Here is a 13,249-nt window from a genome sequence, read left to right as displayed (position 1 = left end):
GTACCTGTTTTGTGGGCTAGTGAGACCCTATAGAAATGGAAGAATTTAGTATGAAATGGGATGCATCAATGCATTACTGAATGAGGGTCCCAGAGAAATTTAAAACACCATTATAAGTGCTGTGTCAGGGATGATGTTCTCAATCCCTGTGGGCACTGGAAACCGAACTGAGGTCCCAGGGATGATGCTCTCAATCCCTGTGGGCACTGGGGACTGAACTGAGGTCCCAGGGATGATGCTCTCAATCCCTGTGGGCACTGGGGACTAAACTGAGGTCCCAGCACTTGCTAGGCAAGTGCTCTATCTAGGCCCAGGAGTGAAGGGACATCCACTTTATTCCTCCCTTTTCCTGCCAGACTATTAAACCATGGTCTCTAAGGAACTGGAATTTCCTGTATGCTGGGAGAAGTGTTAATCTCAAAATTCTCAAGAGAGGAAGGACCAAATCCCAAAATTCTCAAGAGAGGAACAACCAAGCCCATGATTGTCTGAATTAAAGCAAGCTGTATTTAGGGGTACCTGAGGCTAGCCAGCCTCTGTCTCCACTTAACTTGGGGTTTTTGAGAGCAGTCCCCACTGGCCTATACAAGTCCCTTTTATAGGAGAGATAAGATGTTCACAAGGGGTTGGGGGGGTTGGTGGTTATCTATTGTTTAAAAAATAAAATAAAAGGGGAGGAACGGTTAGTTAGGGGAGGAAATCAATATGGCAGTTTCTCAGAAAACTGGGAATAATCTACCTTAAGACCCCACAATACTACTCTTGAACATATACCCAAAAGATGCTCAATCATATCACAGGGAAACTTGCTCAACTATTTCATAGCGGCATTATTCATAAAAGCCAGAAACAGGAAACAACCTCGATGCTCCTCAACCAAAGAATGGATAAAGAGTGGTACATTTACAGAATTAAGTATTATTCAGCTGTAAAAAAAACAAAACAAAACAATGACCTCATGAAATATGCCAGCAAATGGATGGAACTAGAAAAAAAATTATTCTGAGCTAGGTAAACTAGACCCAGAAAGTATGTACTCACTCATAAGTGGATACGAGCTGTAAAGTATAGGATAACCAACCTACAATCCACAGCCCCAGAGAGGCTAGATAACAAGGAAGGCCCAAAGAGAGATGCATGGATTTCCCTGGGAAGAGGAAATAGAAGAGATCTCCTGGGTAAAATGGGCATTGGGGGATGGGATCTTGAGGGAGTGGGTTGGGTAGGCTGGGTATGGGAGGCAGGTTGGAGGTGGGAAGTAAGGAAAGAGATGTCTTGATGGGGGGGTGCATTTTGGGATTAAGGAAAAACCTGGCACCAGGGAAACCCCCAGGAATCTACAAGGATAACCCCAGCTAAGACTCCTAGCAATAGTGGAGAGGGTGCCTGAACTGGCCTTCTCCTGTAATTAGATTGGTAACTACTCTAATTGTTATCACAGAACCTTCATCCAGTAACTGATGGAAGCAGGTGCAGAGATCCACTGCCAAGCACTGAGCTGAGCTCTGGGAGTCTTATTGAAGAAAGGGAGGAGGAATTGTATGAGCCAGGGGAGTCATGACGGGGGCAGGGGCACCCACAGAGACAGCTGATCTGAGCTTGCAGGAACTCATGGACTCTGGACCAACAGTTAGGGAGCCTCCATGGGAACAATATGTGTGTGACAGTTGTGTAGCTTGGTCTCTTTGTAAGGCTCCTAGCAGTGAGATCAGGACCTGTCCCTGGTGCTATGCTGGCTCTTGGGAACCTGTTCCCCATGCTGGATTACCTTGCCCAGCATTGACGCAAGGGGAGGAGCTCAATCCTGCCTCAACTTTGATATGCCATGCTTTGCTTAAGCTCATAGGAGGCCTGCCCCTTTCTGAATGGAGACAGAGGAGGAGTGGAAGGGGAGGGAGGTAGATGGGGAGTGGGGAGTAGATGGGGTTTGGAGGAGAGGAGGGAGGGGAAACTGCAGTCGGTGTATAAAATAAGTGAAAAAATGTTATTTAAATAACATTTTAAAAAAAGAAAAATTCAAATGCACTTAGAGCACATCAGGAATAAAGCTGAAATGCTCTTTCTCCACCCAGCTCTGCACTGCAGCAAGGAAAAGACACAGCCTGTCACCACGTCACCGTGCGTGTCTTCATTCTGTTTCATTCTCCAAAAGCACTTGGGGTGAGTGAAATTGGACATGAGGAGGAGGCAGGTGTTCAGGAGCCAGAAGAAAACCAAAGTGAGCATTGGGTCCTGCCTCCAAAGCTCTAAGTCAGTAGTGTGGCTATAGAGAAAGGCAGCTTGGGAAATGTAGTCCATAAGAGAGTAGCAAGATGCCTAAGGGAAATATCGAGCAAATGCATATTTTTAATTCATTTTAAACAGCTTAAGGAGTTAAAAACACTTTTCCCACAAGCCTTGTTAGCCTCACCACCTTAAAACAAGAAACAGGCAAAAGCTTGCCTGTCATGAGGCAATTAAAATGCTAATACTGTTTGTCAACAAGCCACTTTGAAACACTCATGGTAATCTTAAAAAGCAGCTTTTAAAAAAATTAAGAAAAGGGAATTTTACCCTCAGTCAAGCTTAAAGTCACTAATGAATTAGGCTCTGACTTCAAACTCTGAAGAAAACTTTCAGAATGATATCAAAGCTGACTATAAACTCTGAACTTTAGAATTGATTTATGTACTTTCTGTCTTGTTGAAAGAAAATGTAATAGTTGTATCTTTTCTAGATGTTTGCTAAAATTTGTAAATGTAAGTTAGTTCTGTTAAGAGATTCTTTCTAGATGTAGATTCTTGCTAAAGTTTGTAAAATAATCTTATAGAGTTTCCTTTTGAATATGTTTGTAAAAAGTATAAATAAGTATAGTTATATTCATGTTAGTTGTAAATATGTATAGTGATGTTAAGAGATCTTTTCTAGATGTGTGCTAAAGTTTGTAAAATAGTTCTATAGAGTTTCCTTTTGAATTAAGCAAGCAAAAAGTGTAAATATTGAGTTAAAAGTGTAAATATTGAATGTAAAAAGTGTAAATGTTGAATGTAAAAAGTATAAATGTTGAATGTAATTTTGTAAAAAATATATAGTGATGTTAATACTAGAATTGTTTTTACTACTCTTTTACCTACAGATATATTTGAATACTTTTTCTGATAGCACAAAATATAATTTTATGGTTTCAGTGGCCCCTGGAAAACTTAAGTGAAGGTGTCATAATTAGAGGAGCTTTTCTTCTTCCTAAAAGTTTCCACTCCTCATCTCTTTCTGTTTAGAAAGGGGTAGGCCTCCCACAAAGGGGTAGGCCCCCCATAATCGAGTTAGTTTGTACAGAAATTCTACTGCTGTGATAGGAACACAGGTATATATGAGCTACTTGAACAGCTAAAAGTGTCTTTATAATTAGCATGGGTTTTCGTTTACTTGAGTGGATACTCTGAAGTGTTTTGAAATGACTACTTTATCCTAGGAATGAAATACTCTTGAAAATTTTATTGAACATGTTAGGAGAGAGTTCGATTTAGAAAACTCTAAACAGCTAAGACTGTTGTAGTCACCTTAGACTCATTCCAAAAAGGATATTTCATCTTTATCATCCTCTACTCCTTTACTGGGAGATGTGGCAGCTATGGAGATCACTGTGGATGTTTGCAAGCTCTTACTGGGGATCTGAGCCAGAGCTGAGTTAGGCTCTATGCCTTAGGCTGGTAGCCAAAGATGAGCAACTTTCTTCTTTTTCTTCTTCTTCTTCTTCTTCTTCTTATTATTATTATTATTATTATTATTATTATTATTATTATTAAGAAAATTTCTATTCATTTTACATACCAATCACAGATCCCTTCCCCTCCCTCCTCCTATCCCCAGGCTTCCCCCCATCCCAACCCCCATTCCCACCTTCTCCAAGGCAAGGCCTCCTGTGGGGAGTCAGCAGATCCTGATACACTCAGTTGAGGCTGGTCCAAGCCCCTCCCCCTGGACCAAGGCTATGTAAGGTACCCCACCATAGGCAGCAGGCTGTACAAAGCCTGCTTATGCCCTAGGGGGCCACTGCCAGGGGGCCCCTTAAGCAGATCAAGCTACATAACTGTCTTGCCCATGCAGAGGGCCTAGTCAAGTCCCATGGAGGCTCCATAACTATTGGTCCACAGTTCATGTGTTCCCACTAGTTTGGTTTGGTTGTCTCTGTATGTTTCCCCATCATGATCTTGATGCCCCTTGCTCATAGAATCCCTCTTCTCTCTCTTCAACTGGACTCCTGAAGTTCAGCCTGGTGCTTGGCTGTGGATCTCTGCATCTGCTTCCATCAGTTACTGGATGAAGGCTCTATGATGACAGGGTACTCCTGTCTCCAGGGGTAGGCTAGTTAAGACACCCTCTCCACTATGGCTAGTAGTCTAAGGTGGGGTCATCCTTGTAGATTTTGGGAACTTCCCTAACACCTGGTTTCTCCCTATCCCCATAGTGTCTCTCTTTATCATGGTATCTCTTTTATTGCTCTTCCATTCTGTCCCTGTTTCAGCCCGACCATCCCATTCCCTTATGTTCTCATTCCCCATCCCCTATCCTCCATTGACCCCTCACTCCCAGTCTACTCATGGAGATCTCATCCATTTCCCCTTCCCAGGGCAATCCATGTGTCCCTCTTGGGGGTCTCCTTGTTAGCTAGCCTCTCTGGAGCTCTCTGGTTATCCTTTGCCTTTCATATAGTATCCACTTATGAGTAAGTACATACCATGTTTGTCCTTCTGAGTCTGGGTTACCTTACTTAGGATATTTTCTAGTTCCATCCAATTTGCCTGCAAATTTCATGATGTCATTGTGTTTTTTTTTTTTACTGCTGAGTAGTATGCTGTTGTATATATGTGCCACATTTTCTTTATCCATTCTTCAGTTGAAGGGCATCTAGGTTGTTTCCAAGTTCTAGCTATTATGAACAATGCTGCTATGAACATAGTTGAGCATGTGTCCTTGTGGTATGATTGAGTATTCCTTGAGTATATGCCCAAGAGTGGTATTGCTGCGTCCTGAGGTAGATTGATTCCCAATTTTCTGAGAAACTGCCATACTGATTTCCAAAGTGGCTGTACAAGTTTGCACTCCCACCAACAGTGGAGGAGTGTTCCCCTTGCTCTACATCCTCTCCAACAAAAGCTGTTATCAGTGTTTTTGATCATAGCCACTCTGACAGGTGTAAGATGGTATCTCAGTGTCATTTTGATTTGCATTTCCCTGATGACTAAGGACGTTGAGCAGTTCCTTAAATGTCTTTTGGGCATTGGAGATTCTTCTGTTGAAAATTCTCTGTTTAGCTCTGTAGCCCATTTTTAAATTGGATTGTTTAGTATTTTGCTGTCTAGTTTCTTGAGTTCTTTATGTGTTTTGGAGATCAGCCCTCTGTCAGATGTAGGGTTGGTGAAGACCTTTTTCCATTCTGTAGGCTGTCATTTTGTTTTATTGATTGTGTCCTTTGCTGTTGTGTTGGATTTATGTTGAGGTCTTTGATTTACTGACTAGGTGTGGTGGTATTGTGTTCCCCAAAATATTGTGCACCCTAATAAACTTATCTGGGGTCAGAGAACAGGACAGCCACAATATTAAACAGTGGTAGCACATGCCTTTAATCCTAGCATTCCTGAGGCAGAAATCCCTCTGGATCTCTGTGAGTTCAAGGCCACATTGGAAACAGCCAGGCATGGTGACTCACTCCTTTAATCCCAGGAAGTAAGCCTTTAATCCCAGGGAGTGAGGCAGAAAGCAGAAAGATATATAAGGCATGAGAACCAGAAACCAGAAGCATTTGGCTGATTAAGCTTTTAGGCTTTGAGCAGCACAGTTCAGCTGAGACCCATTCTGAATGAGGACTCAGAGACTTCCAGTCTGAGGAAACAGGATTAGCTGAGGAACTGGGGAGGTGAGGTAGCTGTGGCTTGTTCTGCTTCTCTGATCTTCCAGCATTCACCCCAATATCTGGCCTCAGGTTTGATTTTATTAATAAGACTTGTTAAGATTCATGCTACAACTAGGTAATTCATAGAATCTTCTCTTTGTATTTTTTCAGGAGCAATTTGTAATTCCCAACAAAGCAAATTTTTTAAACTCTTCATATACTTTTTCTAAGGTATTTGAGTCTGAATCAGCTAGTAAGGTATCTTCAATATAATGATAAATTATAGATTGAAGAAACTATTTCCAAATTATTTCCAATGGCTGTTGAACAAAATATTGATACAAGATAGGGCTGTTTAATGTCCCTTGTGGAAGAATTTGCCATTGATATCTTTTAATGGGCTAGGAATTATTATAAGTAGGCACTGTGTAGGCAAATTTTTCTCTATTGTGTTCTTGTAAAGGTATAGTAAAAAGCAGTCTTTTAAATCAATCACTATAATAGACCATTCTTTAGGTAATATAGAAGGCAAGGAAATTCCAAGCTATAAAGAGCCCATTGGCTTAATCACCTTATTTATGGCTCTTAAATCTGTTAACATTCCCCATTCTCCAGATTTATTTTTAATGATAGATTAGGAGAATTCCAAGAACTGGTTGATTCCTTAATATGTTGAGCGTTTAGCTGCTCCTGTACCAGCTGTTCTAGTGCTTCTAATTTTTCTGATGTCATAGGCTATTGTTCCACCCAGACAGGTTTGTCAGTTAAAGATTTTAAAGGTGAAATGTTGGTACCTTTGAAAGATCAGCAGCTATTGTACCTTGCTTATGTACAAACTGAATGGTTGGTGACCATTATTGATAATACCTTTTAATATTTTTCCCAGAAGCATATGTTAGTTTATGGTTTGCTTCTGAGATTGGAGGAATGTTAATCTGGGTTTTCCATTGCTGTAACAAATCACATACCCATAAATTCATGGCTATTTTTAATTTTCCTTTGTCCTTCTGGCTCTGTACACTGAACCCATCTCGTGCTTTGTTTTACCTGAGATAAAGTTCCAATCCCTAGAAACTGAACATTTACCTCCAGAAGAGACCAAATTTGGATGTCAAGATTATGGTGAAATTATTGTTACATCTGCCCCGTGTCTACCAAACTTTAATTTTCAAAGCCATTAATTAGTATTTTTAACTTTGGTCTTTGATAATTTGGAGAAGTTTGCCGTTTTATTGTTTCTCCTCAAAATTTTGTTTTATCCAATGAGTTGTTCTGTCATCCAGAGCAGTACTGTTTTTCACAACAGGCATTAAGTCTTTTAATTGCTCTGTGGTGGAGTTTTCTCAATCCTGACAGGGAATGATTGAACCAAATTTGACACAGGGCCCTGGGAGAGGCCCTTAAGGTGTTTCCCAATGGCAAATGGTTACCTTGTCTGTCCCATGTTGATCCACATTCATTAGTCTAATGCCAGCCTTCGTCACACCTTCTGCATATTCCAGAAGGCGGGGGCCTTCTGTTTGAATTATCTCTAGAAGAAAAACATTGTTCCTAGAAATGCCTTGACTGTATTTCCTTTCCAATGACCTTGTTTACTGCAGTTAAAATAACTGACATTTTGATATTTCTTAAAATTTCTAGAAATTACTTCTCCTATCCAAGTATCATCATAAGAGTAAGATCCAATCAGCTGTATTTCTAAGCCATTCATCTGTTGGTGCTGATCTTGCCTTTAGAGGCCTAATCACCCTTTTGCATTCTGAATTATCATTTTCAAAATCCAAAGAATCAATTAATATTTATCTAACTTTTGGATCTGATATCATTCTATTTACAGCTGAAGTCAATCTTTATAAAAAAATCAATGAAGCCTTCTTTTGGGCCTTGTATGATTTTCATAAATGACTCAGTCCTCTTTCCTGGTTCTTCAACCCTGTCCCAAGCATTCAAGATTGCTGTATGGCATAGAGCCAAGGTGTGATCATCCAATATAATCTATCTTTGCAAATCAGCAAACTGGACCTTACCTCACCGAGGAGCTATTCTTGGGAAATTTCCATACCTCTGGCCCTACTTTGTTGTTCTATGACCCTAACTTCCTCTCTCCACCATGTTTTCCATTGTAATTGAGGACCAGATTCCAATACTGCTGTAACTAACTTCTAGTCTTGTGGAATAATTCTGTTCTGAGTGACCCATGAATTTAACAAATGCTTCACAAAAGGTGAATACATACCATATGAAACTATTGCTTCCTTAAATCTCTTCAAATCTAACATTTCTCTAGGATCCCAGTTAACTTCTGAATAGCCTTGGGGATGCCTATCATCCAGTAGTTGTTCTTGAATAGTAACTGGATAAATTAAGGTTAGTTTTCTAATCACTTTGGGCTGCTCCTCTTCAGTTTCATAATGCCATGGTGTTGTAGGTTCTACTTTAAACTCCTCTGTCTGTATGTGAATATTTTTCTTAGTTTCATTAGTAAGTCTTTCTAACAATTGTATCTTATCAGTCAATTTTTCATATTTGGCACCAGCACCAATATCAAACAACCTTTTAAAAGATAAAACAAGAATTACCAAACTGATAATGATTATAATTGTCATTATGTCAATCCCAGGTAAGTAGATTATCCCTTCATTAATTTTTTTAATTTTCAAGCCATCAATGTTCTAGAGACCTAATTCCTTGCATCACAATATAAAAAGGTAAAAATTAAAAATTTAGAAAATTTTCCCAATTTAAAAAAAACTGGCTCAAATAAAACAAAAAGTACAATATGCCTATATAGATCAAATAAATCTCACAACTAAATACATTTTGATAATATTATCTTCTACCCATTCCTCTACTGGACTTATCATACAAAATATAGTATTTTAAAATATATACTTTCAGCCTATAAACTATAACATAAAAATTAAAAACCTATATAATAACGGTTTCTAAATTAATTATAAAAGACTTCGTCAATGGTCAAAAATATATCCAACTGAGTTTGTAGCACCTTATACTAATGTTAAATTTTACAATTATGGGTAATTAATAATAACAGACAAAAAGTTTGTAACAATTATTTTTTAAAAAGTCAACAATAAATACCCCCAAAATAAAAGACTTCAGTTTATAAAAAAAAAAAAAAAACTAAATGGATTCTTCCAAACAGAATAAGGAAAACATCTGCGACTCTTATATGCTATACTAACAAAAATAAATTAAAAATGGCAAGTTACAAAAGAAAAGATCTAAATAAAATAATTCAATTATTTTATACTTCAAATATATACTTCAATTCAAAAATCAGAGTTATATGTTATTCTAATGGTTTTATTAAATTTAATAAATCTCTTAATTAATGATTCTCTATATACAAAAGGGCTTCTATTACATATCAAAACTATTATACTTATTCTCAATAATTCAAAATTAACTTTATTATTTATACAACTACAACAGATAATCCAAAAACAGTTGCCTACATTATATTACCAATATTCAGTCTCTTACTGGATTACCTAGGCCATTAACAAAAAAATAAATAAATAAATAGATCAACTATTAGTAAAAATATTTTAAAAGCTTCAAAATTTTATAAAACACATCATGTTAACAATAAAAACTTAAAAAATTTCTATAACCTAACAACAAACTAAAAAAATTATAAAAATCTGTTCTTTATATAATCAAATTCCTTTACCTACAGAAAATAATGCCAAAGATATTCAAAAAAATAATGTTTCACAAATAAATATATTTTATTTAACAAATTTTTTAAAATTAAAATATATTCATTATATTGATACATACTCTAGATTTCAATGGACATCTGCCCCTTAAGTTCTAAAAAGACTGATTCTATAATTACACATTTACTAGAAACAATGACCATAATGGATATACCAATACAAATTAAAATTGAGCTCCTGCTTATGTTTCCAATAATATAAAGCATTTTTCACATCTTATAACATAAAACACATTACAAAAATATCATATAATCCTACAAAACAAACAATTACGAAAAAATCTAATCACACTCTAAAAAATACTTATTAACAAAATAGGGATATTAGGACTCCCAGAGATAGATTACATAATGCTTTACTAACTTTAAATTTTTAAAATACTAATGAAACAGGGACAACAGCTGCTGAGAGACATTGGACCATTAAACAAAGTGCTAAATTGAGTCAGGCTGTGTACTACAAGGATGCTTTGACATCAAAATAAAAAATAGAAAAGATGTTACAATGGGGCCAAAGTTATGCTTATGTTTCTACAAGAGACAAAAGTTGTGGATACCATCAAAATTAACAAAACTTAGACAGGAGCAAGAGAAGTCTCTTGGATGCCTTGGCTGCTGATATAGATGTTGCAGCTCTGGGGAGAAAAATATACAAAAAGCCCTTGAAGCAGACAGCTCATCCTTCTACATAGGGACAGCTCAAAAAATTAACTGGAAAAAAAAAGCAATAGCTCAGCTGGCCAAGAAACCTTTAAATGCTACAACACTGTTTCTTGTTGTGCTGTCTGTGGTAACTGTACAGGTAACAGGGACCAATCATACTTACTGGGCTTATATTTCCAATCCTCTCGTTCACAAAGGGGTAAATTGGAGAGATACAGATATTCCTGTAGTGGTCAATGAATACTTTTGGCTACCTAGTCACTATGACCACAAAGAATCTGCTCAGACTGAGGAAGAGGATAAGGAGATTATAAATTATACTGTGGGGATACAAGAAATTCCTATTTGTTTTGTGGGATATTTGTACACTGTGTGAAGGTGTATTGATGTGATTGGTGTAATACAAACTGAGTGGCCAATAGTGGGGCAGGAGGTATAGGCGGGACTTCCAGGCAGAGAGAGGAAGCTAGGTGCACCAGAGACAAATGAAGACACAGAGGAAGCAGGATGGGCATTAGGTGACAGAACATAGATGAATAAAAACAAGTTAATTTAAGTTATAAGAGCCAGTGGGACAATGCTGTGGGATGTTCTGTATGGCAAATGTGTTGCTAATTAGTCAATAAATAAAACACTGATTGGCCATTGGCTAGGCAGGAAGTGTAGGCGGGACAAGGAGGAGAATAAAGCTGGGAAGTGGAAGGCTGAGTCAGAGAGACACTGCCAGCCACCACGATGAGAAACAGCATGTGAAGATGCCGGTAAGCCACGAGCCATGTGGCAAGGTATAGATTAATGGAAATAGATTAATTTAAGCTATAAGAACAGTTAGCAAGAAGCCTGCCATGGCCATACAGTACGAAAGCAATATAAGTCTCTGTGTTTACTTGGTCGGGTCTGAGAGGCTGTGGGACTGGCAGGTGAGAGAGATTTGTCCTGACTGTGGGCCAGGCAGGAAAACTTAAGCTACAGGACAATTGATTATTGATGTAATTATGGAAATTATTACATTGACTGCTATTACTACAACAGCCAGATTACCACTTCATAAAAAATTCAAACTGCTAAATTTGTTAGAGACTGACATCAGCATTCTATAAAACTTTGGGCTCAACAAAAAAATAGATAATGAGATAGTTAATAAAATAACTGACTTGTGACAAACTATGTTACTTTTGGGAAATCAGTTAGAGACTTTAAAGAAACAAATTAAACTAAAATATGATTAAAGTGTTAAACTTGTTGTATTACACCTTTAGAGTTTAATAAAAACAAGTATGATTTTAAAAAGGTTAAAATACATTTGTTGAGTCACCCTAATTCTTCTCAAATGATTGATGATTTACAACAAAAAATTTTAAAAGCCTTTTAAAATAATTTACCTGATATATCTAAAATGGATGATATAAAAAGCCTTACAGATATCATAGCTTCATTTAATCCTATAAATCATTTAATAGATTTAATATTTTAGCGGTTGTTAGACTTCTTTTGGCTATAATTTTACTGACTTTCAAATGTATTCTAACTTACACACCTAAAGCTATAAAACAACATAAAAGAAAAAAGTCTCCAGGCAGTGGTGGCACAAGCCTTTAATCCTAGCACTCAGGAGGCAGAGCCAGGCTGATCCTTGTGAGTTTGAGGCCAGCCTGGTCTACAGAGTGAGATCCATGACAGGCACCAAAGCTACGTAGAGAAACCCTGTCTCAGAAAAAAAAAAAAAAGAAAAAAGGCTGTCTTCACTGTGTGGCTACATAATCTTCAAAGTAATTAATATAGATTAAACAAAAGGGAAATGTTGTAGGAATTTAGCAGTCGCTGTATCTGGGGTGGACATTAGAATGAATAGTTTTCACTTTATCTAGGGTAGACATTAAAGAGAATAGTTTTCTATGTATCCAGGGTAAACATTAGAGTAAATACTTGTTTTCTAGAAGTACTTTGACCTCGAAGAATAATTATGGAAAAGAGTAAAAAAAATAAAAATCTTTGTGGAAAACAGTGACTGTTTTCCATGATTTATAGATTTGTTTTTCTGAAGGGGTATCACAGCCTTTGCATGACTTTGGTCATGAGGTGCCTCCGGCACACCTGAGGCTCTTAAATTATTATGTATTGCAAACGATACACAATAAAGGACTAGTCATGAGGACATGTGATGCTTTCCTTTAGAGAGACACAAAAATTAAATAGGACCGTGGTATGAGGAAATATTTTACCCCCCCCAAAAAAAACAACTTTATGTAACAATCAAAAAATATGACTTTGTACGGCTGTTCAGGTTTAAGTTCATTGGAGACTGGGCCTTCCTGCTGTCTGCCACATAGGCTTTAAAATTTCACCTTGGAATGACTTCTTTCTTTACCAGCCCACACAACACAAAACACCACGACAGACATTAACCTGTGGAAAGGGACCTGTGGGGACGGTGATAAAGACAGGAGGAAGATGAGAGGGTAGAGGGGTGAGAGGAAACACAATGCACTATACACATGTGTGAAATTGTCAGAGAACAAACTTAACCATTTTTTTCTTTAAAATAGAAGTGTAGATGTAACGGTCTTGTTAAATAAGAAACACAGAGCCAAATACAGAGTTAAAAGCCCAAGAAGTCAGAGCAGTAGCTAAGAGCTGATACTAAAAACCCTTTCTTACCCTTCACTGCCGCTGCTGTCCTACCTCTCCACAAAGAGAGCTACTTCCTGTGTGTTCGTCCTTTTTATTGATTTTTTGTTCTGCCTTCTCATTGGTTGTAAACCCAACCACACGACCTCCTCATCACTGCCCATCTATACAGACCTCCAGGTCTCTATGGTTGGTATTGAGATTAAAAGCATGTGTCTCCGTGCTGGTGGTGTCCTTGGAACACACAGAGATCTGCCTGTCATGTGATCGGGATTAAGGGCATGTGCCTCCACTGCCAAACTTCTGCTATGGCTTGCTATTAGCTCTGACCCCCAGGCAAC

Source organism: Peromyscus eremicus, chromosome 8b (genome assembly GCF_949786415.1).
Source record: "Peromyscus eremicus chromosome 8b, PerEre_H2_v1, whole genome shotgun sequence".
Lineage (NCBI taxonomy): Eukaryota > Metazoa > Chordata > Mammalia > Rodentia > Cricetidae > Peromyscus > Peromyscus eremicus.
Note: the sequence above shows the minus strand (reverse complement) of the source record.